General features: G+C 43.2%; 1 protein-coding gene across 7 annotated transcripts in view; it reads right to left on the reverse strand.

Moving 5' to 3' along the window:
- ADGRF5 (adhesion G protein-coupled receptor F5) overlaps positions 1 to 26,681 on the reverse strand; it is a 98,744-nt gene that overhangs the window by 67,547 nt on the left and 4,516 nt on the right. For 2 of the 7 annotated variants that reach the window (XM_045543694.1, XM_045543691.1), the window contains exon 1: positions 1 to 266. The exons of 2 other annotated variants lie outside the window; for them this stretch is intronic. The gene's annotated coding sequence lies outside the window, so the exon portion shown is untranslated. Of the gene's footprint in view, positions 268 to 26,681 lie in introns of those variants that run through there. 3 more of the 7 variants (XM_045543697.1, XM_045543696.1, XM_045543695.1) reach the window with 2 other exon arrangements.

The raw sequence follows: 26,681 nt of genomic DNA on the forward strand, positions 1-26,681 counted from the left end.
CTGTTCGGCACCCTTGTCCCCGGGCTGGCTCCTGCTCTGGTCAGATGCCTCAAAGCTCCCCAGTTTCCACTATGGGGCCATTTGCCCCGCAGCCTCCGGGAGGCCTCACGCCCAGTGGAGGGACAGACGAGCGGGACTCATTTCGAGCTTTCAGGCAGGACGGGCAGCTCTGCGCCCACGCTCAGCCTGGCCGGGGCCGCCCCAGCTGCAATCTTCTGCGCCTCACAGAGTCATCCCTGAGAGCCTCGCTACTATTTTAAAAACAAGAAGTGATTTCCTGGTCCTCTTCCCCTGATGGCGTGTGCAATTTCCCTCACGCCCATGGGAAGTCCTTCAAATCCTTCTTATCTGGAACCCTCTCCACCAAGTGGACGGACTTGTTTGGCCAATGCCCTAGTTTTTGCTTTCCTTTCGCTAAAGAAAAAAATCAGAGAAATGAAACCAGAGCAAACCAAAAATGGGTTAGAGCTGATGAGTGGTATAGGATGCCTGGTTTAAACTTTTACAAGATGACCACTAACTTAGACTGTGATTTCAGAGAAGGAAAATCAAGATTATCAATGAGTTCGTGTCTTTAGCAATGCTATGAAGTCAGAGGACAGAAGAATCCCCAGACAATGAGAGACCTAAAGAAGTCCTTTAGTCCTGACCCTGGGCTTCAGGGAGGGCTGCACTTCAAATATGCCACATTGGGAGATGTCTGGTTCTCCTGGGTTTCCAGAGAAACTCTGTGAATATTTGTGCATCGAACTATAAATTTGGTGATACTTAAAATATCATCTCAATAACACTGATATTTAAGATAAGGAGATATATGGTAAAGGCCCAGTTGGCAGGCTGCAGTCAGGCTGTTGGGCTTAAGGAGGAATTATAATCAGAGTTTTTGAGCTAGAAGTGACCCTTACTATCCTTGTTTTACAAGTGAGGCAACTGAGGCCTGAGGAGAAACAGTGACCTGCCCAAGGTCAGAACATAGATGGGACGTAAACGATTGTCATCCAATTTCTCTTAAACTTTTGTATGGAGAATGCTTCTGCTCAGTTACCTACTCTGGAGCTCTGCCCACAGAAAGCTTGATGAATGAGGCCTGGCCTGGAGCCCAGGAATCTGCATTGGAAATAAGTGCTCCAGGTGAGTCTGACGTGGGTAGTCCCAAGACTGCTTTAAGAGAAATTCTCACAGTGTCACAGCAAGGACTCCAGAGTTAGACTATAGGGATTCAAGACATAGTCCCACTAATTTTATTTTTGTGGCACCATAATAATAGTGCTGAGTTTATAGACTCAGCTGGAACTCAAGAAAAAGAGTTCAGTAACTATTAGTTGTTCTCTGGAGCCCTGGGCTCTAATGCCTCTAAGCTCATCCTCTCTCCCTGCTCCACACTGCTTCCTTTTCCCTTCTTTTTTTTCTTTTTTTTTTTTAGAAATGGGGTCTTGCTAAGTTGCCCAGGCTGGAATGCAGTGGCCATTCACAGGTGGAATCATAGTGCACTGCAGCCTTCAACTCCTGGCCTCAATGATCCTCCCTACCTTAGCCTCCTGAGTAGCTGGGACTACAGGCATGTATCACCTTGCCTGGCTTTGCCTTCCCTTCTTGCCATGCTATCACCCTGGGGCATGACAGCAACCACCTGCGATACTCAGGCTTGAGACAAATGTATTTGGGTAAAATGAGGATGAACCTTCAAAATTGTATTATTCCGCTTCCACGTACTGATTCTCGCTTGTATTCTACCTCTTGAATTAGACCCATCTTGCCTTAAGAAACAGCTGCTGTGGGGGTGAGCTCCCGGGCAAATGCTTTGTCTTCTTTTCCTGCTTGCATTTGGGTTGCTGGGTGCAGCTGGCTCTCTGACATGGAACGGGGCGTTGTCAAAGTGGCTGTCCCTTTCCTTCCCCGAGGACCAATTCTTCTCACCCACAGTCCCTGCTTGTTGTTAGGAACACTCTGTGCTTGCTGCATACACTTTATGATGAAAACAAAGGCAACTAAAAAATGGAACCACCATATGGCCTCAGCGACAACCCAGAATGAACTGTGCATGGAGATACCCTGCCCTGTTGTAGTGACAGCTGGAATTGACTGTTGCAGGGGCCGTTCTGCATTCTGAAATGTTGGAGTTGGTGGCAAGTTGAACCCAAACTTCTTTAACCAAACTGCAGATGTAGCCAGAATAGCTAATTCTCCTGTCACGTTGTCTATGGTTGTTAATATGAAGTGTCTCTTATGACGTCAAGGTACATCCTCATTAGAGACAGAGCTCCTCCGTGCTCAGGCAGAAATTCCAGCACCAAATAAGTATACATTTCCCAGCATGTTCCATGTGTTTCACTCTCTGCCCTTCCCCCTCTTCACCCAGGTAACCTTTAGTCTCTTTTTAAGTTCCAGGAGTTATTTCTTTCCAAGGACTTTCCTAACTCTCCAGCCTGAGCCGTGTTTCTTTTCCCTGACCCCACACCTCCAGATACGTGTCTCTTTGCAGTTACCATGTTGCATTCAAACGATCAGTTTAATGCATTGACTGTAAGCACCTTGAGGGCAGGTCCTAGTCTGATTTGTTTATACCCTGCTCCTAGTGTATTGCTGACTTACAATAAGTTATCAGTAAAAGCAAACAAGATGAAACTGCTCCATCTCAGTTTCCATTGCTGGTTCCTCCTCTTAGCATTAGAGTGTCCCATAGCTCAGTCTTGGGAACTGTTCTCTGTTGACACGTTTTCCCCAGGTGATCTCTAGCAGTTTGGGTTTAAATCTTCGTGCTGATGACTTCCAGTTGCATACCTCTATTGTGGGCCTCTCACTTGACCTCCTGACTCATATATTAAACTGCCTACTTGACATCTCCAGTTTGGGTGTTCAATGGAACCTCAAACTAAACATGTCCCAAATGACATTCCTGATCTTCCCTCCCAAACTAGCTATCCCAACAGGAAGTGTTTCCCGTATTAGTAAAGGACACCTCCATCCTTCCAGGTTACCCAGACCAAAGCCCCAAGAGGCGTCCTTGAGTCCTTCCTTGCATACTTTACATTTCATTTGCCATCAAATCTTGTTAGCTCTACTTTCAAACCTATGCACAATCAGACACTTCTTACCCGTTCCAGCGCTATCACTCTCAGCGAAGCCGTCGTTATCTCTTGGCTGGATTATTACCACAACCTCTAATTGGTTTCCAGGCTTCTCCTCTTGCCCCCTTGCAGTCTGTCCTCAAGACTGCACTTAGAATGGTCCTTCCAAAACACAAGCTATAATGTCCACCTGTGCTCAGCCGTCCCGCGCTCCCGCTTCAGGCAGAGAGCAAGTCCCTTCAGTGGCCTGTGAGACCTACATGATCTGCACCCCTGCCCGCCCCACCATTCCCTCCCTCCCTCCCTCCTGCCCACTCAGGCTGCTCCAGCCACGCGGTCCCCTGCACACCGGGCAGGCTTCCCTCTCAGCCCTCACACTGGCTGCTCTCTCTGCCAGGGATGCTCTGCACATGTTCCCTCCTGGCTCACTTCCATAACCGCATTCACACTTTTGCCCCAACATCGCTTTCTTACTGAGGCCCTTATTGCACCATATTTCACATCCCCCTTACTTGCTTTATTTTCTCAGATCACACATCACCTCTGATACACTATAATGCACTTTAATTTTATTGGGTGTCTCCATCTTCCAGCCCCGCACTAGAATGTAAGCTCCCCGAGGGAGGAGATGCCTGATCACTGGCTCATTAGAGAAGAGCATTTGAGAGTATAACACACAAGCAAAGTTATTAATGCCACAGCCCTGGAGCATTACATGTAAAAGTACAACATGGTTCAACTTGCAAAACACTCTCACCTCCACATATCGGCATGGTAAGCCCTGGTTGGTTTTTTTTTTTTTTTTTTTTGTATTTTTTTTTTAATCCACAACCAGATGTTGGTAACCCTTTTGACCCAATGTGGCCCAAGGTCAGCTCTCTTTTGGTATATCTATCTCAAGGCCAGGAAAATTCTCTTCTGGCACTGACCTATCCTCATGCAAGGAAGGAACCGGCAAATAATTGGGCAGATTTATAATATACAAATGGTCTTATTCTTATCTCGGTGTGTATATTTTGGCAGAGTCTCTGCTAATGGAATTAGTCATATTTGAGCTCAGCTGTGCAGCCACTCAGGTTTTATTTGCACTTACTGCTGCTGTACCGGTTCCACCAACAGTGTTATGACATCTTTGTGCACACGTCTTTCAGATACTGATGTCATTTTGCTCTGGAAGATTCCAAAGTTTCCATCTTTTAAGCTAAATGGACACAGTTGACAGGCCCCCCTTCTACCACTTCTCCTGCTTCCAGTGATGGCCCCAGCTTCTGCCAGAAACTTCAAACACACTCCAAGTGGAACCCTCTTTGGAATTCTATTCCCAGCACTACCTTCCCTACCTTTTCCTTAAAGAGGGAGAAACAGCATATGGTGGGACAGAGGCAGATTTGAGATGTGGCTCCATGTGGGTGTCATCAACAGCTCTCCCTTGACACTTGCTGACCTTTCCTTTAGGAATGCTGACCCCCAGTGGCCTGTGAGCCACCCCCAGCCTTCATATTCCACCTTTAATTCTTAGAGGTGATGCTACCCACATAGCAGAAAGCCCTGTCTAATGCCCACAGCATGACATATGTCACCCCCATACCTCAGCTGTCATGCACATGTCAGAGTCATTGATTGACCAAATTTATCACGGACTCTTCTGCTTTCAGCCCGACTGCCCTAGAGCCATGGAGAAAGCAGGGTATTTGAGGATATGGACATTCCTTCTTGTCTGGGCCTGGGAGAGAATCTATTTAGAAGGAAGCTGCACTTTTCTTCTAAACCTGCACATGTTCTTTTGTCCGTGCACACTGGACAGTCACTCCTATTCTAACCTCGGCTCCTTTATCGGGCATCCTGGGTGCAGGGGCTTTGCAGAGACAGATGCTGCATACTGCACACAATAGTGAGTGTGATCTGCAAACATCCGCAGACCCTGGCTTGGGCCTGCAAAGCCCTGTCCTCCTGAGACCATCGCCCACCCAAATCCCACTGCTCTGTGCTATTTTCAGGGCCTCAGCATTTCCTTTGACCCTAAAAAAAAAAAAAAAAAACTTTCCTCATTTTTATCTCTGATTATAGAGACATTTTCTAGACAAATATGTGTTGAAGAGTCCTCCATGCCAGAAGAAGTATCAGAATCAAAGAATGTGAGAGCAAAGGGCGGGAGATCCCTTGCTCCAACTGTCTTCCTGTGTTAGAGGGAAGTTGAGAGGTTTAAGCAAGGTCACAACAAGCATTAGTATCAGAGTGCGCACTGGAATTTAGATCTTCTGTCTTTATGTGCAGTGCTCTCCGCAGTACCCACTGCCACACTCCCAGCCCAATCTCCACGGAAGGAGACGCTACAGTTCTAAGTAGAAAACCGACACGCAGAGGTAAAGTCCTATTACGCCTCTGTACTGATGGGAATAATCAAACATCTGTCAACATTTATCCCCTCTGTGTTCGTTAAACATAGACAGCACTTCCTATGCAAGCCAGCGGTGGAATTTCCTTGGTAACGCCATCATGGCGGGGGCACGTCAGGCCGGCACCGCTGAGCAGTTGCTGACTCCCACTGTGTCACCCGGGTCCCAGCTTTCACAGAACACTCACAGCAGCATCGTGCCAGGTGACAAAGGCCTGAAACTTCCTTCTCAGACAATGCCCATCAACAAACTCTCGTCATCAACAAGTCAAGGAGAAAGCTTTATTCCAGAAGTTTCTTCATGTTGTACCTACCCAGGCTAGAATTAAGCTCACATCATGCTCAATAGCTGTTTTGTCCTCTCTAGACAGAATCTAGGTTATGCTCTGACTAAAATGCTCCAATTTGATCCTCACCTTACTCTGACAATGGAGATGTAGAAAAATGGGGTGACCACCACAGGAACGTGTTAGGGGACAGAAGAATTGACCCGAATCAGACTGGGTTCTAGAACCAAGCATAACCCAAATGTTGGCTGTAGACCGCTGTCTCTGAAAGATCTAGAAATTACTACAATTTCTCTAGCCCAGACTGTGGAAGTTCAGAGCCCTCTTTGGGATACCCATAAATTCCTAAGGGTGTATGTGGTTTCCTGGCCTACACAACCCGGAGAACGGGCTGGGTCACATTTCACATACATTGTGTCTGTGTTGCTCTCAGTTGGTGCAAATGAAAAAACAGCCTCTTTTTTGAAATCCACAAAACCCACACACAGTAAATGTGAACACGAAGATTTGGGGGTGAGGGGGTGACCAAAGACATGTTTATAACCAGAAAAATTACCAAGTGATGATTGCAGCAGTGGACATTATCATCAGGGTGCTTTGGCCACCCCACCACTGAGCACTTCCGTTCCCTCCAGCACCAGCCTCTCACCTTCTTGTTGGCTCTCCCCTTCTCCCCTGCAGTCTCCACCCTTCTCCCATTGGTTCCTCCCTCTATGGGGATAGCATAGACATCCCACTCTTCACCTCATGCTTGAGAACCTCCTCCACTCTCTTAGAGGTCTCAGAGTCTCAATTGCTTTCTAGGTGCTTTTATCAAGGTATTTTTCTAAAGAGAGTTCTCTCCCTAGGAAGACTGCTAAGATGCCCTTTCCTTTTATTTCTAAATTGGACAATTCCTCAGGTACAGGTAGGGTGGTTATCCATATACCTAATGTCTAAGATGGAGTAGTGATGTCTGAGTACAGAAAGAGAAAATATTAAACTTGTGTTAAACTTGTAGACTTTTCTTTAAGATTCTGGGTTCATGATTTAATTAGAGCAAGAAATGACACTGAATAAACTAGCCCAATGTTTCCAGGGCTTATATTCTTTCATGGAAGAATATAGAAGATAGTTAAGTGATTCTTTCTAACATATTAGAATACAGCTGAACTGAAAGTGCAGGGAATGGAACTTTAGTGGTCTGAAAAATATGGTGCCAGGTGACATCAGAAATATGAACTGTCACTTCTGTGGAAGGATTTGAGAAGCAACAGAAAAAACTGTGTTTTCCTGCCCCTAATTCCTAAATTTACATTTTTAGAGACAAATTGCTTTAATTGGAGCAATTTGAGTCAAACACCTTTGAAAAGTTGACATATGGTCCATTTTCGTTTCCAACGAGTTCCCATTAGTGTGGATTAATTTAATCCAGCAGTTAAAGAAAGTTTAATACGGAAGAAAGAAGAGCTAATAGGAGGGCAAAGAGGGTAGAGAGAAGTGGGGAACAATGGGGCTGGGGGAAATATCTCAGAGAGCAAGTCTTAGGGGCCAGCACACAGCATTGAAATCATTCTGCTAAGCCTTGGTGCAATTGTTATAGCCACATAGCCTGGCAATCCTATTATTTGTGTTAGCTTTCTCCCTCCTCAAAAATGACCATTTCACATCTTCTCTTCTCTCCCCATTCTTAGCAGTACCCTTGCCTAATACTTCACTGAAAAAATAGTTAAACTAAATGCTCAACTTCCTACACACAGACTCTCAGCCTCCCCGCCCCGGCATTACCCACGTGCCTTCCCTCCAGGGTGTGAGGATGCTGCTCTCCTCCCCATGGCTGCCTCTCCCTCCACTTGGCTCTGGGTCCCATCCTCTCTTACTTTCTTGGCACCACATCAGTCCCTATAGCACACAGATATGCTCCAGAACCTCTCTTTAAGACTGTCCTTTGACATATGTCTTTCTCTTTTGCCTCATTGACTGTAACACTTTTCTGTTCTCATCCACAGCAAGTCTTAACCGAAGAGCTGAACAACTGGATTTTTTTCTCCACCTCTTTGCTCCCTTTCTCTGGCCTCAAACTTGGTCAAATCAATCTTCCTTCCCCACTTCTGCGCTGCTCCCATGGTGTCGCCACTGTCCCCATGTTACCGTAGTCGGTGGTCCTGGTCTCTTTGCCGTTCTCCTCTGCCTTGACCCTGCGGCATCATCTGACACAGTGGGCCACTCCCTCCTCATTGAAACCCCGTGTTCTGGGCCTTCCGTGACACTGACTCTCCTGTCACTCCTCCTACCCTGCTGGTCCCTCCTCGCAGCCTCCTTAGTGGTCTTTCTTCCCCCACCTGATCCCTAGAAGCTGGAATGTCCCAGGCTCAGCCCAAGGTCCCACTGTCCTTCCTCACCTGTGCTTTCTTCCAGGGTGACCTCACCTGGAGACATACGTGAAAGAGCATTTATGAATGAGGGCAAAGTAAAAATATTTTCAGATGTATAAAGACTGAAAATGTTTGTATCTCACTGACTCTCACTGAAAGAATGACTCAAATAGAGTTAAAAACAATTTTTGTATGAGGGACCTCCTTGGTCATCTGGTGAAGCCTATGGACCCCTTCTCAGAACAATCTTTGCAGATGGATAAAACAGAATACATAGGATTACAGAGGAAAATAATTATATTGAAATATAGTTATCAAATATTAAAATGATGTGATTTAATAGGCATTATTTTCCCATGCAAGTTCATAAACTCCTATGAATTTTATTCATGTGAGGTCCATGAACCTAGGTAAAGGATATATTTTAAAAAGATGGAAATTGAATACTCATGAATTGATAGTTTAAAAGTCATTTTTTAACTATTAGTTTTTAAAATCGTTACTTAAAAATGACTAATTTGGAAGAGAGGTTATAAAAGAAAAGATAAAACAAAATGCTAGGTAACTGTAAAAAGGAACATAGTAAGTGTTCAGTTAGTACTTTTTAAATAGATAAATGAATCAAAGGCAGATTTTGTCTTACTCTCATCTCTTTTGCAGCTCGCTAGGCTATATACCATTAGTGGAATCCACTACATCCCAAAGCAAACTCAACAGCATGATTTTGGTTGCTAAAATATCCACACAAGGTTTTGTGCACATTAATGCCCTTAAATGCCCCCCTGTTTGGTAATAGGTGTATAAGAGTCCTACATGTACAGGGAGGTACTCCACTATTTTAGCCAGAGTGCAAGTAATTTCAGAGGAAGAGCTAGAAATTCCCAGCACATAACAGATGCTCAGTAAATTTGCCAAGACCTACAACATGAGGGTAGGCCGGGCGTCGTGGCTCACACCTGTAATCCCAGCCCTCTGGGAGGCCGAGGCGGGTGGATCACTCAAGGTCAGGAGTTCGAGACCAGCCTGAGCGAGACCCCGTCTCTACTAAAAATAGAAATAAAAATTATCTGGACAACTAAAAATATATATAGAAAAAATTAGCCGGGCACGGTGGTGCATGCCTGTAGTCCCAGCTACTTGGGAGGCTGAGGCAGGAGGATCGCTTAAGCCCAGGAGTCTGAGGTTGCTGTGAGCTAGGCTGACGCCACGGCACTCACTCTAGCCCAGGCAACAGAGTGAGACTCTGTCTCAAAAAAAAAAAAAAACATGAGGGTAACATTGCTAGGTCAATGTCACTTTCTGGTCATCCAGAGAAGAGCCATCTCTGTGGTGAGGATCGCCATCCCTACCTCTCTACAGAGTCTCCACAGGTGCACCTCCCCCCTCTCTACAGAGTCGCTGCTCTGGGCGCCTGATTTCTGTCTAAGAGCTACGTTTCTGCACCAACACTTGTCTCAATTTCTCTGCGGGATGATGTATTCTTTTTTGAATGCCATTTCAAGAACACATAATATGTCAGGCACAATGACAATGTTTGCTTGAGAAAAAAATCTAAAAAAGACTGGCTGACGCCTATGTCTATGAAAAAAACAATGGCTCTAAAATCTGGGCCCAAAAATAAAGCTCACTGAGGAGAAGCACAGTGTTGGGGGCAGCAGTGGTGAGAATGGAAAAATGAAGCACAAATGAAAATTCATCAAAATTTCTAAAGTTCAACTCCTTGGGGAGAAGGAAGAATGTGCCTCTTAAAAGCATAGAGATGGGGAATGCTGAAAAACCACAGAGCTCATGACTGAACTTTGGAAAAACTAGATATTAACTTGATAGTTACTAAGGTCTTGTTAGAACAAGAACACCACTTTTTTATGTTACCTATAGGGAATCATTTTTAAAGAAAATGTAAGGACACATAATTTCCGGATTCTACACATGTTTCTCAGTAAACTAACCCCTGTTCAAAACAACTTGCTTGTTTTAATATCTGGGGAAAGCATTAGTTATTCACATCAAGAAGTTTGCCCCTAAATCCACTGAATTCTCTGTCTCACCAGATCGAAGTCACAGCTATGGCACCGTCTTTATTTACTGGTCTGTTCCATCTCACACCGCCATGGCAAACTCTGAGACACGAATGACCTTCTAGTTGGCCTGGTGATCAGGTTGGTAAACCTGAAGCAGGCTGTCCTAGGTTCTGGCCTGTGTTTTCTTTTTTTTTTTTTTTAGTTTTTCAAGAACAAATGGGTTAAGAGAAAGGTATTCACAGTGGCTGCTACTGGTATTAGAAATGACCTAGCATTGCACACATTGTCACCTTGCTTTATGGAAATTACCCATCCCTCCACAGCAATGCTGGCCTAGCTCAGCACAATGAAGGGTCTAGGTTTCCAAGTTCAAGTTCCAAGTTCCAAGACCTTTCCTAACTACATTGCCCTCTATTTATCAGAATCTGCCTCTCAGGACCACTAAACTATTTTTGGACCTGAAACATAGTACACAAAACACAGCTACATATCAACAATTACATGATTATTCCAGGCCCACACCCCTTGGGCTTGCCCCGTCTGACCTGGAACATTAAGAGAGGGAGAACCGCATATATTTTTAGTCTCTTCCTGAATTCCTCAAATTGTTCACTCTCCCATTTTATTTAAAGCCGTTGAAATCTGGACTTTGTGTTTTACACAGCAGTATGTGTACACACTTATGACATACCTCTGTCTGGGACTCTTCATTTGAACCTGCTGGGCTCTCATTAAATATGGGCAGTCTTATGAATGACCTCTAGCCTCTGGATCACTTACTATTGTAAATTAGAAATGCTCTCATATTGCCCCAAGTGCCATAATCACCTTACAAGTCCAGCACTTGCCTAGGGATTATTTATGTGTGCTAACCAGAGCAAAATCTAAGTGTACTTCTGTTTAGAATCATAGCATTTTCTGAGAGTCATATAATGACTCAAAGAAAGAAAAATGGTTCTCTAAATCCACTAATACATACACGTACACACACACACAAACACACACACTTCTCTACATTGCAAAATTTGAGTGCAGAAGGCAGCAGCCAGCATGCATGATTCTGAATCACGTAGTATCTAGTATATTTGGCACCTGGGCTAGATCTTTTAGTAACTTCCCCCTCCTTTATATAGGAACATTATTTTCAGTAATAATCCTTATTTTCTTGACTAATTCTTTAGATTTAAAACAATTAACTAAAAAATAAAAATGTTTCTTTAAAATATTATTCAAATTCAGTAAAACATGTAAGTGCAAATTAAAATCTACTTCCCTAATAAAAATAGTGCACCTTGAAGTTTGCCCCTTCCTTTACTGTGTTAAATTTTAAGCACAAATAAAAACTCTATGAGGTCACATAGAATGAGAGAATTGAAGCTACTCGGTTTAGTTTCTTTGTCTTTACACTACAGTGCTATATTGCTTGTTTTCAATCTGCCGTTCAAACGCAGTAAGTTTGTGCCATTCCGCAGGGACTGAAGACACTTCCGGCAAGCCCTGACAGTCCTGAACCCTTAGGAGCTTACTCTTGAAACACACCCGTGTCATGGAGTCCCTCTCTGTCAGGAGGTGCTAAATAACTGAGAGTTTTCTGAATTATCTTCTATATAGGATACGCTATTTGTTAAAAGATAAGTAATAAAAATAGGTTAATTGCTTATATTATATCACTGAAACTCACCATCGATGGCAGCAATTGTTTAGAACTTAGACCTAAAAAAGATATTTTAGGAAGAATATTTTATCGCTGACATTGTTTGGAAGTGCTACCATATGGTGGTAATTTTTCTTTAAAGGCTTTAGTCTGTTTTATTATTGACTTTAAATTCTCTACAGACCATGCACCACCTTACTGCCTGAGTTTGGGGGACCCTCCCACCACCCCACCCTGGTGTCACCGATTCCAAAGTGTCTCTTGGGAGCTCTTCATTCAAGCTCTTCATCGGACCTTTGTTTCAGTGGTTACACCTGTTGCCTCATCCATCTGAACCTGGAGCAGTTCTTTTAGGGGTACAGACCCAAAGAGGGTGGAGGAAGAACTTGTCACCGTGGAATAGAAGTGGAGAGAGAGCCCGTGGAAGAGGACAGCCATGAGGATCCCTGGACTCACTAAGGCATTTCCCGTCTTCTCCAGGAGAAGCTAATCCTGCCTTCCTCCCTTTGCCCGAGTCCCCCACCTGCTCCCAATTCCAGCTCCATCTGGAAACACCTCCTCTATCCAGAGGAAGGAAGGGCTGCACGGATCTCTGTCAGTGCAGTTCCAAGCCTCCAGGGCCTCTTGAAAAAAAAAAAATAAGTGTGGTGTGTGGCACTGACCTGGGTCAGAAGGGAAACGGGCTTTGGCTCCACTCGACCCTGAAGGAAGGAAGCAGGAAGCCTTGCTGGGGGACAGGGGTGAAGCTGTCCTCTGGGACAAGCTGTCCTGTTACCGTCTGACCCTCTCCCTAATCAAGAACACAGAATGAATGCCTGCAGCCCGGAAAGCAGAACCTTGTGGCAGTTTCCACAACTCTCTTAGAATGAGAAACTTTGTCTTGTACAACAATCCTGTGGTAACTAACACATGCTGGGTGCAGTGTCAGGTCCCAGCTGGTCCTCACAGCTCTGCAAAAAAGGAACCATCGATTCCCCATTTTACAGATGAGGAAACTCGGTCTCAGAGAGGCTGGGTGGGTCAGGATGGAACCCAGAGCTGCCTCAGGTCCAAGACTTTTCTGCCTGGGGTCAGGGCTGGCTGGAGATGACTCTAGCACCTGTAGATACCAGAGCATTAACCTTCAGACTTGGCAGTGGTGCTGTTGGCCACACAGCACTGGGGTCCTTGCTCAGAGTCCATTTATTGTTAATAAAGTCCAGCTGCTCCTAGAGTATGATTTAGAAATCTGTAAAGCAAACTTCTGAGTAACTCAATAGAATATGTGTATAATCCAGATGTCAGGTATCTTCTCGTTCTTTTCTTCCAGATCTGCCTGCCATACCTGCCTCCCTCAAAAGGCCCCCTCATATGAAAGCATTATGAACAAGGTTGAATTTAACTGTATACCATGATAGCGGCAGTATGTGGGTTTACACCACACATCCTAGGAGACTGCTTAAATCTTCTTTCAACATCTCTCTTCTCCTAAGTCATGCATGCATTCATTCCCTCACCAAATATCTATTGAAAATGCACACACCAGACGCTATTCTTGGCCCTGGGGCTAAGAAGTTTGCATTCTAGTTTAGGGCGTGGTGCTGGCTAGCCAGCCTCTGCTCACCCTCCAGGTTCATCTCCACCCTTTCCAGCCCTGCTCAGTGCCCCAGGAGGCCAACCACACAGGCCACTGTGCCTTGCCTTCTGGGAGGGCAGTGGGAACCAGGGAGAGTGGGATGTCCCAGTGGGACATTGTAGGCTAGAAGGAAATGGGAGCCGGGTCTTTACTCCCCTCCGCTCCGGCCAGGCTGCAGTTCTGCAGTGACTGTCTGTGCTCCTCCACCCTCTGCCACAGATCCTGGGGGAGTCCCGCTCTCCCACAGCCACAGACACCTCCCTCACCCATCCCTGCTTGCCCCTTTATGCCTAAGGGGAGGCAAACAATGGCTTGTCAGTGCTGCCAGTCCCCTGTTAACGAATGACTCCCACACCTCTTCAGTTACCCTTTGAGAGTGTCATTTCTTTTTTGCCAGAACCTTGGACTAAAACAGAAATATAGACAATAAACAAGCAAATAAGTTATGTATCCAATGAGGAAAAATGCTATGAAGAAACATAAAGCAGGGTGAGGGAGAGAGAGAGAGAGAGAGAGAGAGAGAGAGAGTGTGTGTGTGTGTGTGTGTGTGTGTGTGTGTGCATGCGTGTGCCAGTGGAGTAGCATAAGCCCCTCTTTCTTGCATGTCACTGAAATCCCCATTTGGGCCTGACCCATCCCTATGCAGCCACCCTGGCTCAGATCTCATGCCACTGGGCTTTCCACTAGAGCCTCCATTTTCTTATCTGTATTAAACAGTGTAGTTGAGGCCAATCATGGCTCCTACCTTGGAAGGTGCATCTCAGTCCTCCCAAGCAAAGGCAAAGTGCCCTTCATCAGTCACTCTTCTAGTTCCAAGGCAACACAGTGGTCCCCCCTTATCTGTGGGGAGCATATTCCAAGACCTCCAGTGGATGCCCTAAATAGCAGGCAGTACCAAACCCCATACATACTATGTTTTTTCCTATGCATACACACCTATGATAAAGTTTAATTTGTAAATTAGCCACACCAAGAGATTAACAACAATAACTAATAACTAATCAATAAAATAGAACAATTATAACAATGTTCCAGAACCACTGCTCTTACACTTTCAGGCCATTATGTGTCAAACAAAGATTACTTGAATGCAGGCACTGTGGTATCTCAACAGACTATCTGATAACCGAGATGGCTACTAAGTGACTAATGGGTAAGGATACCCCGGACAAAGGGGTGATTCATGTCCCAGGTGAGATGGAATGGAACAGTGTGAGATTTCACCATGCTACTCAGAATGGCATGAAATTTAACACTTAAAAGTTATTTCTGGAATTTTCCATTTAATGTTTTCATACTGCATTTGACCTCAGGTAACAAACTGCAGAAAGCTAGACTTCCAATGGGCAGGGGAGACTACTGTATTAGAAGTCACCAATAACCAGAAATGCTTTCTATCACATGAAGCTAGTGAACAACCATGAGTTACAATTTAATTTTGTGTGCCTGTGGAGCAAATTCCAGTGACTACTCTGCAAATGCTTTGCTAGAAGAATGACAGTGTTCTGGGTGGCTTCTAGACCATCATCCTCTTTTTCTCTCCCCTTCTGCTGGCCTCAGACCCCACCACACAGCAGCTCAGGAGCCCCTAATCAGAGCTGAGTATGATAGCTACCTTCCACGTTCCTCTAACCCTTGATGAACACTGTTGACTGGCAAGTAGTACTTGTCTACTTCTGTAATAGTTTGCTTTCCCAATCATCTAGGAAGCAAATGAGACTGAGGTTTGGGGTTGCCTTCACAAAGGAAACAGATTCTGGTAGACGAGGTCACTGGAAAGTGAGTTGTCTCTAAGCTGTTGATAAAATCTCACCATCCACCTCTTCTTCTCACTAGATGAAGGAGCATCTTGGTGGGTGGCGATCAGCACTTCAAATTAAGTGGCAGCGATTCACACAGGTCAGGTGCTTGCTAAGCCCTCAGGGTGTCCACTGACCAGGACTTCTGGGTCCTGCTTAAGACCTTCTCTGTAGACGCTCCATGTGATGTCCTTGAATGGAATCTTCATCATTAACAAGCTCTCCAGGTGACCCTTGTGCAAACCAGGCTCTGAAAACCACTAGTCTAGAGACCACCATCCATGTTCTACCACAAAATGCTTCACAAGGAGCCCTCACCTCTCCCCAAAACCGGACTTATTTTTTTATTCTTTCAATTTTTCTAATTATGTCAAAGCAAAAGTCTCAGGGACTCATTTGTCCTTCCTTTAATTAGTGATTGTCTTCTACCTGGGGTGGGAATCTTGCTTTAAGACAGTCTGTTGAGTGGCCAGTGTTACGGTATCTGGATTGAGGGCAGGCAGGGATGACGCTGGGGCTGCCACCAAGGTGGGTTTAAAGGTGTGGCAGGGCACAGGAAATGGGAGGGCACTTGCTTGGGAGGATTGTGAGGACTTGTGGAGATACACGGTAAATAAGTAGACACCTAAGTCAGTGTATTTGACTTCAACTAAAATCCCTGCTTGAAAATTAAATGAGGGGAAAGACTAAGTTAATAAAAGTTTACTGTTTCTTTGGCCCAATGAAAGTAGTTTTCTGTTTATTTCCTTTTTATACAATCACTGTTAATTCCAATTATATTTTGTAACTTCCCTTTGAACTCATTGTTTCAAAATTCAAAAGTAACTTTTGATAAAGGCTGAATTTTTTGTGTGATGATAAGGAAAGGGGAGCTTCCACTAATTAATTTCATTGTTAAACTAAAAGTGAAAAATTGTGTAGACTGAAAAATTTTCAAACATATAGTTAGCCTATTTCTTCTATATGTAATAGAGATGATAAATGGAGTTGAATCCACTTTGGATGAATGAGGGCTTCTAGCTACTTTCAGACATTCTGAATAGTGCTTGTGTAGATTTGAGTGTTTCCTTGTGATTGATGTCTAGTTTTATTCTGCTGTGGTCTGAGAGGGTACATGGTATAATTTCAATTTTTTTGAATTTGTTGAGACATGTTTTGTGGCCTAAGATATGATCAATTTTGGAGAATGTCCTATGTGCTGCTGAGAAGAAAGTATATTTTGTATTTTTTATGTAGAGTGTTCTGTAAATGTCTGTTGGGTCCAATTTATTTGATTTAAGTCCATTGTTTGTTCATTTATTTTCTGCTTTGATGATTTGTTGAGCTCTAACAGTGGGGTATTGAGGTCCCTGGCAATTATGGTGGTAGTATTTATTTCTTTGCTTAGCTCTAGTAAAATTTTCTTTATGTATCTACAAGTTCCTGTGTTGGGCACATATAAATTTAGGATTTTCAGGTCTATAGTAACCAGAATACCATGCTATTGGTACAAAAATAGAGACATAGACCAATGAACAGAACAGAGAACCCAGATATAAAACCATCTACCTGTAACCAACTGATCTTTTACAAAGCAGACAACAATGTACACTGGGGAAAAGAAGCCCTATTTAATAAATGGTGCTGGGAAAATTCAATAGCCACATGCATAAGAATGAAACAGGATCCCTACCTCTCACCACTCACAAAAATTAATTCAAGATGGATAAAACACTTAGATCTAAGGCATGAAACCATATAAATTCTAGAGGAAAATATAGGAAAAACTCTTTTATATATAGGCCTAGGCAAAGAATTTATGACTGAGACCCCAATGACAATCATGGCAACAATTAAAATTAATAAATGGGATTTGATTAAACTAAAAAGTTTCTGCACAGCTAAGAAAACAACCAATAGAGCAAACGGGTAACCCACAGAATGGGAGAAAATATTTGTAAGCTACACATCTGATAAAAGGCTAATATACAGAATTTACAAAGAACTCAAGCAAATCAGCAAGAAAAAAACAAACAACCCTATTAAGAAGTGGGCAAAAGACATGAACAGAAACTTCTCAAAATAAGAAAGACAAGTGATCAAGAAACATGAAAAAATGCTCAGCGCCACTAATCATCAGGGAAATGCAAGTTAAAACCACAATGAGATATCCCCTTACCCCAGTTAGAATGACTTATATTAAAAAATCCAAAAACAATAGACGCTGGCATGGATACAGAGAGAAAGGCATGCTTATACACTGTTTGTGGGACTGCAAATTAGTACAACCTCTCTGGAAAACAGTATGGAGATTCCTCAAAGAGCTAAATGTAGATCTACCATTCAATCCAACAATCCCACTAATGGGTATCTACCCAAAGGAAAAGAAGACTTTTCATCAAAAAGACACCTGCACTCAAATGCTCATTTCAACACAATTCACATTTGCAAAGATGTGGAATCAACCTAAGTGCCCATCAATTCATGAGTGGATTAATAAAATGTGGTATACGTATACCATGGAGTACTACTCAGCTATAAAAAAGATGAATTAATATCTTTTGCAACAGTCTGGATTGAACTGGAGACTATTCTCCTAAGTGAAGTATCTCAGGAATGGAAAAACAAACACCACATGTGTTCACTGTTAAATAGGTACTAACTGAAGGGCACACATGTGCGTAGAGGGAAGTGAAACTCAGTGGAGAGAGGGGAAGGGCAAAAACCTACCTAACAAATGAACACAGTTTGGGTGATGGGCACAACTATATCTGAGACTCAAACATTACCAAAGCTATCCATGTAACCTAGAATATTTGTACCCCCTTAATATTTTGAAATTTAAAAAGAAATATACTCTACTTTTCATATCCGTGTGTTCCACACCCACAATCAAATGGGCATGAAAAAATACAGTATTCTAGGGATGCAAAACCCACATATATAAAGACTTTTTGTATCTGTGGGTTCTGCAGGTCCAACTTTTTTGAGACTTGAGTATGTGCAGATTTTAATATACAAGAGGGAGGGGGCAACTCAGAACCAATCCCCTACGAGGGGTGACTGTATTTCATTTCCTAGGGGTCAAACTCTGATTGATCACTCTCTTCTCTTACAGATTCATTCAGCCACCTGCTGTTTTTCACATCAATCTTTTCTTCTAAATCTTTGGTGAGAGAAATTTAGTTTGTGACCATGACATTAAAGAAGATAGGTTTTTCTTTTCTTTTCTTTTCTTTTTTTTTGTCAGATTTTGGTAAACAAAGGGGAAAATAAACACATAGGACCTCTTCTTCTCTATCTATCTTCCAGTCCTCCCTTGTCCCAGGGAATTTTGGATTCCCAGCCTCTTCCTGTCTTATCTATCAAGGAGGAAATAACAGCTCAAAAGCCAGCTCTAAAGCCCTCCAAAGGCACAAACTCTTGACTCCAGTGTTTGCTCTGGGCAACAAGTAACTTCCTGCTTTGCAAACAGAAGTTTTAAAGGGCTGATTTTTAAACTTCCAAAGAACCCTACAAATCCCTATATTTTCACTACTTACAGACTAAAATAAGCCAGAATATCAGAAATATTTGGGTTGGATTTTCTTACACTATAGAAATATTTAAAAGTTAAGGGAGCATTTATAGCAAGGAAAATTAGAGATTTAGTAATTCTTCCTCCCAGGACATTTCAAATTTTGGTGTGAACCAAGAATCAACCAAATAATTTTGGCCAAGTTCCTGGCTTCACACTGGAACTCTGCTCAGTAGACAGAGCAGCACTCTAAAGTGTGGGCCCCCAACAGGAGGCATTAGCAGCTCCTGGGAACTTGTTAGAAATGCAAATTCTAGAGTCCACTTCAGACCTCCAGAATCTAACACTCTGGGAGTGAAACCCAGTAACCAGTGTTTTAACAAGCTCTCCAGGTGATTCTGATGCGCACTACTGAAATATAGTATGGTTGTTTTTTTACTATAGTGGTTCTCACTTTGAAAAGCTACTGAAATCTGGTCCCCAGGCCTGGGTCAGTTGAGTCAGAAACTCCACATACATTTAGCCGAACACTGGCAAATGGGTGGGCTGCTGGGTTTGTCCACGGGACATCTCTTCTCTCCCCTCAAAGATACACACAATTATCTCAGCTAACACACTTCATCATTAGATCTTCTACCTACACATCAAACTTCCTACTCCTTCCTTCACCCACCTCCCCCCAGCTGTATTGGGGCCTAATTGACTAATAAAAATTGTGTATATTTATGGTGTACAACATAATTTTCTGCTATATGTGTACACATTGTGAAATGATTTCCACATTCAAGCTAATTATGCCTTTCTTCTCATCTTACCTTTCTGAACCTCCTTAGTGCCCTGCAAATACTGTGTTCTCCAGGCCTCTACCTGGAACTGCTTCCTCCCTCCATGTCAGGTATGTAGCTCCCACTGTCCTTCAAGCCCAACTCAAGGTCATTCCCTGCAAGAAGCCTCCTTTGTCTCTCTCTAGTTTTGTGTACACCTCCCCCCACCCTTCCCTGTGTCAAAGCAGTTACTGAATTGCATTATGATGGTCTATCTATGGGTCCTCCACTGTCCTGTAACACCCCTACCTCTAGCTTCCCCAAACCACACCCCCCACTCCAGGGCAGGACCTTGACAGTTGTGTGCCTGGCATCTAGCACAGCGTCCGGCGTGCACAGAGTAGCAGAGTCAGCAGGCGCCCTATCATTGTTCCTTATGAATGAATCCCTGAGGTGGCACATTATTGGAGATGCTATAAGAGGTTAAGAGCATGGACTATGGAGCCAGACTGTTGGGTTAAACGAGCTATATAAGTTTTGGCAAGTTACTTAACCCATCTGATGCTCAGTTTTCTAGCAGTAAAATGGAGATAGTAGTGCAATTTTTCTCAAATTAAATGAGGGAATCCATATCAAGAGCTTAGAGCAGAGCCTGGTGAAGGTCCTAAGATGCTTCTGTCATTAGAAACCTCCATACAGGATACTTTGTTACTCATAGTACTGTTTCTCTCTTTTTTTCCCTTTCTTTAAATCTGCTTATTTCTTCTCTAGGCTGCTAAGATTTCCTTTTCCTCTCTCATTCTCTTTCTTTGATATGATACTCTACAAGTTCACAACTATGATCCCCCATTCATCGCCATTAGAAGCGTGTGTGGGTGTGTGCTTGTGCAGGCGTGTGGAAGATGTTATGATTTGGTGGTTTAGTTATTGAGGTTAAAAATGGAACTAGGGTAGATCAGTAAATAAGATACAGGCACTAGCCAATGCCTTAATTAGAGGTCTTATTTTTGAAGACCTCCATTACAATAAATAAACCCATGTTCCTGAAAATTGCCACCTTTAAAATTATTGACTAAAGATGAGTCTCAAGTAAAAAGAAGATAAAAGAAACCCATGGATTTAGTGGATTTAGTCATTTATATCAGATATGAAACTTAAACATACAGGCTGAATTGTCTGATAAAGTATTAATAAGTAAGGAGAACTTACAATCTATGGTAAAATGGATTATTTTTGCAGAAAATTACTAAGCTTTACCAAGAGTAGCCCACACTTGATCTCAAGTCACCTGTCATGTTGTGTTAGCAGTTTGGTCACATATTTGTATTTTAAAAATCCTATCCTTTTTAACCAATAAATTCACTCATGGTCATGAATGACATATTCATTCACTGGACAAATGTTTCTGAGCATCTACTTTGTGCAGAATACTATCTTAATGCTGTAAAAAAATAAATCATCCATGAGTTTGGGAAACTGCAAGACATGGTTTATTTCTTATAGCAAGTTTATTGTCGCTATTGGCAATGATATCTTTGTTATTATTAATTGGTACTTCTGTTGAGAACCAACTCCATCACAGGGTCTATGCTAAGTGTTTTTTAAGAACATTTTTAGGCACACTGTCATTTAATCTTCACAGTACTCTTTGAACTAGTTAGCTACTCCCACTTTAAAAAAGGAGGTTCAGAAAGGTTAAACAACTTAACCAAGCCTCTTTTAAAATTAGATTGAAAGTCAAACAAATGGAGGAACTTGAGGGAGAATCTGAATCCCAAACCCAGCTCTTGCCACTATACTATATTGTGCTTCAAAAGAAGCTGCCCAGACATAAAGAGTGAAATGTTAAACACGCAATAGTGCAAAGTATGGTACAAAGCAATATAAGATTCACTTTCAAACATGCAGCCCAGACAAGGGTTACAAAGAGGAGCCTGGACTGCAAAATCATTAGCCTGCCCAGAGGGAGGCAGGCAGGGGCCCCTATGCCACCAGTGTAAATACTTTTCTAAACACAGCTAGTAGATGTTTTCTAAATATTGTTTTTTATAACTGGCTAAATGTGCAGCAAACTTTGGAAGTATCTTCTAAGGCTCTGGTTGAAAAATGTGGATTCTGCAGCACTGCTCCCCTTCCTACCCCCATCCCCACCTTCCTGCACACACAGGTTTCAAATTAATAGGTCCAGGTGGAGCCTAGGAATCTACGTTTTGACCAGCACTCCAGCCAGTTCATCTACTGCAGGTCTGTCTCTACACCACCCTCGGACAAACCATGCTTTGCATCTCTCCAGTATTTTACATGCCATTTACAGCTCTCTTGTACTAGCATATTATATATCCATTATTTTAAAAACCCAAAATAGAGATTTTAAACGGATGAGATTTTTCAAATTAAATAGCAGGGCATGTACTTTCAAATCCTCATAGTCCCAGCAGAGGAGGTAGCATATCATCTGCCATGAAGAGCTCAGTGAGCCTCTGGCCTTATCCTCTAAGACGCATCCCTGTCCTACATACTCCTGGGACACAGAGGATGGGTAGATTCTGTATGGGCTCAGTGTTCAGGATCATTCTCTGTGGTCACCATGGTTCTCCTTCAGACAACTCTGTAAATCAATCCCTGTGGCTTTGAAAGAAGAGCAGACAAGTTCCGCAGGTGTAGCTGCAGAAAATTTATGCAACACCAGCATCCACGGTGACGTGGTGACCTTGAAAAATATTAGTTCTGCTTGTTACACCATGGCAACTCTGCTGCAGGTGCATGAGTATATAGTGTCATTCATGACATTCAGAAATTCTCCGCCAGTGGAGAGAATTTCTAAATATAGAAAGAAATGTCTAAATATAGAGAGAAATTTCTAAATATTAAATTCTCTCTAAATATAGAGAGAATTTCTAAATATAGAAAGAAATCCAAGTTTCATTCACTTCTGCTTTTAAAGAGGAACTGAAAATTCGCACAGGAAGTGTTAAGACTTACAGTTTTAATTTTAAAGAAAAGGTAAAAAATATGTTAATAGTCTAAACGTGAATAGTTTAAAATTTAAAATATTGTATTAAAATTAAAATTGACTAACACATCTATACTGAAACAGTGCAAGATGTTATTTCATCCTGGGGATAAGTCATTTGTTAAATGACACTTTGGCATTCCTAACTCTTTATGAAATATTTTTGGAAAGTTGTATGTGCCAGGTACTGTGCTAGGTGCTAGAAATAAAAAGATGAATGAGATGGCATCCCTATGTCCTAGAAAAGAAGTGCATGTGAACAAGTACTGAGAATAGAAATATAAAAAGCACCATAAGGGAGGCTTGGGAAAGTGCCCTGTGGCACCTAGAAGAGAGATCAGTTCTGCACAGGGATGGGGAGATGTATGAAATGGAAGCAGTCTGGCGGCATTGAAAATGGACCTTGGAGGATCATTTACTTGGCAGACAAGGGAGAAAAGAGAACTCTAGGCAGAGGCATGAACCACAGCAGGGGGTGGTGTGGATGGAGAAGAGAAGGTGGTCCAGGGTTGTGGCCACTGGGAAGTTGAGAGAACAGCAGAGGGAAAGGCGCCTACAGAGAAAATCGAGAAGTCGCAGCCAGAGAAGAAGGAGGAAATCCAGGAGCCTGTGCCATCCCAGAAGGCAGGGACAAGGCTAGAGGACATGGCAGTCAACAGGGTGGAATCCTGCTGCTGATGAGACAAGATGGATTTGAGGATACAGAGGTCATAGATCATCTTGGCAAAAGCGTTTGCTAAGGTGCACTGGGGTGGAGGAGACAGAACAGAGGGAATGGCTGGTAATGACATGGGGACATGAACATCCAGAGGTCTTTCAAGAATTTTGTGGAGAGGGGAAGAGATGGAAAGGTAGCTGAAGGGGAATATGGGGTGAGAAGATGGGCTGCTCTTGTTGTTTGAAGATGAGAAGGACCTAAGCATAACTAAATGATACTGGGAAAGGTCCAATAAGAGGGGAGGGGGGGAGAGCTGAGCTCAGGGAGCAGGGAAGGGCCCCTCTTCCCTTGGGACAGGAGAGATGAATGAAGAGATGGGTGTTGAAGCCGGTGCTGGCATGGTTGGTGGTGAGAAGGTCAAGGGGAGTTATTTCTCCCAAGAAGGCAAAGCTGCCTGCTGAGAGCGAGGTGTGTGCATGTGTGCACATGTATATGTGCATGGTGCATGTACTTGGCCATGCTGGTGCTTGGAGATTTCAGGATGGGAAAGACACCAAGAAAATGTCTCAGGGGATAATTAAAGAGTCTCAGGCTAATAGAGGGCCTGTGCCCCTCTTCTAATCTCTCCTGGCCTTAGATCTTACCATTATCTGGCTTCTTTGCACTCTCACTTGCAATGCGTGGGTGTGTGTCTGTAGATATGTATAAATATATCACCTGCTCTTGAATTTTCCTGCAGGCAAAACTTCTGCTTTCCCTCTGTGCCTAGTAGAATTCAGGCACATAGAATATGTTCAATAAATAATTCCTGGTTGATTGAAAAATCTTTCAACCTATCATGCCCCAGCTTAGGCCCATAAATAGACTCCAAAGGGAAACGGAACTATATTTCTAGGAGGGTCCTGCCCCGAGGACAGGGAACTGAAATGGAGTCAGCATTTTTATTAAGAACGCATATAATGATAAAGAAAGTAGAAGTTTTATCTGGTCTGGCCAGTGATTGGGTGCATGTCATGACACTTCATGAAAAGCTTTTAAAATGACGTTTTATAAGTTTTGCATTTTACCTTTTTCCTCTCCAATAACCCACACGTGTGCAGATCACGTGTGCATGCATACCTGCAGGTGCACACACACAACCAAACTCCACGAATTGTTTTGCTTCTTAGATGGCTGCCAGCGTGATTTTTCTGTGATGTGGAGCACGAGAAAGGGTTAAGTAAGGATCTCTAGTAATGCTTCAACTTGTTCTTTGAGGAGTAACAAAGAGAGGAAACACAGGCTTTGTGGAAGGAAATTCCCAGGCCCCACTTTGGACATTTGCAACCTGCCCTGTGAATCCCTGAGGGGTGTCTGATAATAAACACTTGCAAACAGAACAATCCATAAAGGCATTTTTACTAACATTCTCGCATTCTCACCAAAGGGCTAGAACACATTTTCCTGCATCTGGGGACTTGGAGGGGGCCTGGACAGCCACCTGCTGGCACAGCCCAACACTCCTGTCCCTGATCAGGACTGTCCCTGCATTTGTACGTGCAGGTCCCCCTTGCTCCTTGGGTCTTTGATTGTTCGGGGGATGGAGATGGGTCTTTGAAATGCAGAACACAGCCCGATACAGGACAAGGCGGGTGTGGGCTGCTGTGTGCAGACCTGAGTCCCACCTCTTCTTCTTCCATGAAGACTTCCGGGCACAACACCAGGCATTGCAACTTTGAGTAATAATGCAGTAACCTTCCCCAGGAATGGGGACAATTTGACAAAGGCATGAAAAGCTCTGATAGTAAAGTGTGCCAATTAAGTAATAGATTTGGCTTCTTTTTCTGCAGTAGCAATAAAACGAAAACAAACCAAAACAATCCTGGAGACTTGAGAGTAAATATTTGTCCATTAGTTTCTTGTAAGGAGCTCAAAGCATATTAGGACCAAGATGCAAAACCTATAGCAAAAGTCTAATTTGGGTCAGATTATTTGTCATATTGTACCTTATTTATCCCCAAACTAGTAAAATGTGGAATCTATGGTATCCATTTTTAGATGAATAAATCAAAGATCAGCAACTGGCCCAGGATAATAGCAAAGTTCCAGGGGCTTCAGGCATCTGATACTTGTTTTCCTGTGTGTGTGTTTGTGTGTGTCTTGGGGCTATGTGTATGTGCAGTTTTTTTACTAACATATTCTTAAAACCCCTTTAGTAATTGCAATCCAACCCAGGATCCTTTAATGCAGGGGTCCCCAACCTATATTGAGTTGTATAATTATTTCATTATATATTATAATGTATTAATAATAGAAGCAAAGTGCACAATAAATGTAATGGGCTTGAATCATCCCCAAACCATCCCCCTGCCTGCATTCCTGGTCTGTGGAAAAATTATCTTCCATGAAAACAGTCCCTGGTGCCAAAAAGGTTGGGGACCGCTGCTCCAACGGCATCCCTGTTTCATGCCTAGACCAAAATCCACTTTGCAGCACGGGTGAGGGTTAGATCCTCGACTACAAATAATAGAAAGCTGAGCCTTTACTTTGATGTGCTATCACTGGTCTCTGGGCTATTTTTAGATAAAATAATCATGCACGACTGCTCATTTGCATCGGCCTAGAGCTGACGGGCAACCTCCACCTTGACCCTGGCACTCAGGACTGCATCAACTGAGGGGATGACAGGTTCCAGATTTTACTCTAGGTGGGGTTAGCAGGAGCCTCCACTCAGGCCCCCTTCTGCCCTTTTGTGCTGTAACAATGGGCGGAAACACAGCCTTGTTAGAGGAAATTCCCAGGGCCGCGCGTCGGACATTAGACAGTGGCTTTGCTATGCTGGGTAGGCCAACGTGCATCTAAAAATAAACACACTAGTCTGCAAGGGTTTCTATGATTTTGCCCTGCACAGTTGATTACATTTCAAAGGGATTTAAAAAAAAGTGTTGTCTTTAAGAAAGCAAGCTTAGGTAAACCTCAGGAATAAAATATATCACGGCTTTGTTTCGATTTGACAAACTGTAGCATTTACTGGTACCCGTTTCTGTTGAAAGAGCTGTTGCTTTCTTTCCCCTGGATCTCAAAGCAAAATTGAAGAAAGCAAAGGCATACTGAGACGCTGCCTAAGCATCTTCAGAAACATGTGAGGGCCCAAAACTGCAAGACCAACCATCTCTTCCGAGTCCACGAAGGATAAAGTATTAACAAAAAGTCCCTGGGCAGCCTGGAGTGTGTGACAGATGTGAAGGTCCTACCTAAGCTAAACCCTCACTTTCCTAAAAGCCTTCAGGTCTTCGGCCGGCAGAGAGGCTGCTGTTAGTGTGGCTTATTTGGCAGAAAAGGAAAAGTGGTGGAAGCCAGCGGCCAATGAGCTTGACTCAGAGCAGGCAGATAGCCCAGCCAGCTCCCTTCTCTCTCCAAAAGTCAAATATCCCCCTCATAGTCCTTGCAATTTAGAAGATGGTAGAATCATTTATTTTTCACTTTTTCAAATTAGACTTCTGAATGGCTAAGAACTCACATTCAGGTAGTCAAGTTTCTATTTTCCAGATAGCAAAGGAATCAAGGACAAAGCTCTG

This window comes from Lemur catta, chromosome 2, assembly GCF_020740605.2.
Source record: "Lemur catta isolate mLemCat1 chromosome 2, mLemCat1.pri, whole genome shotgun sequence".
NCBI classification, from domain to species: Eukaryota; Metazoa; Chordata; class Mammalia; order Primates; family Lemuridae; genus Lemur; species Lemur catta.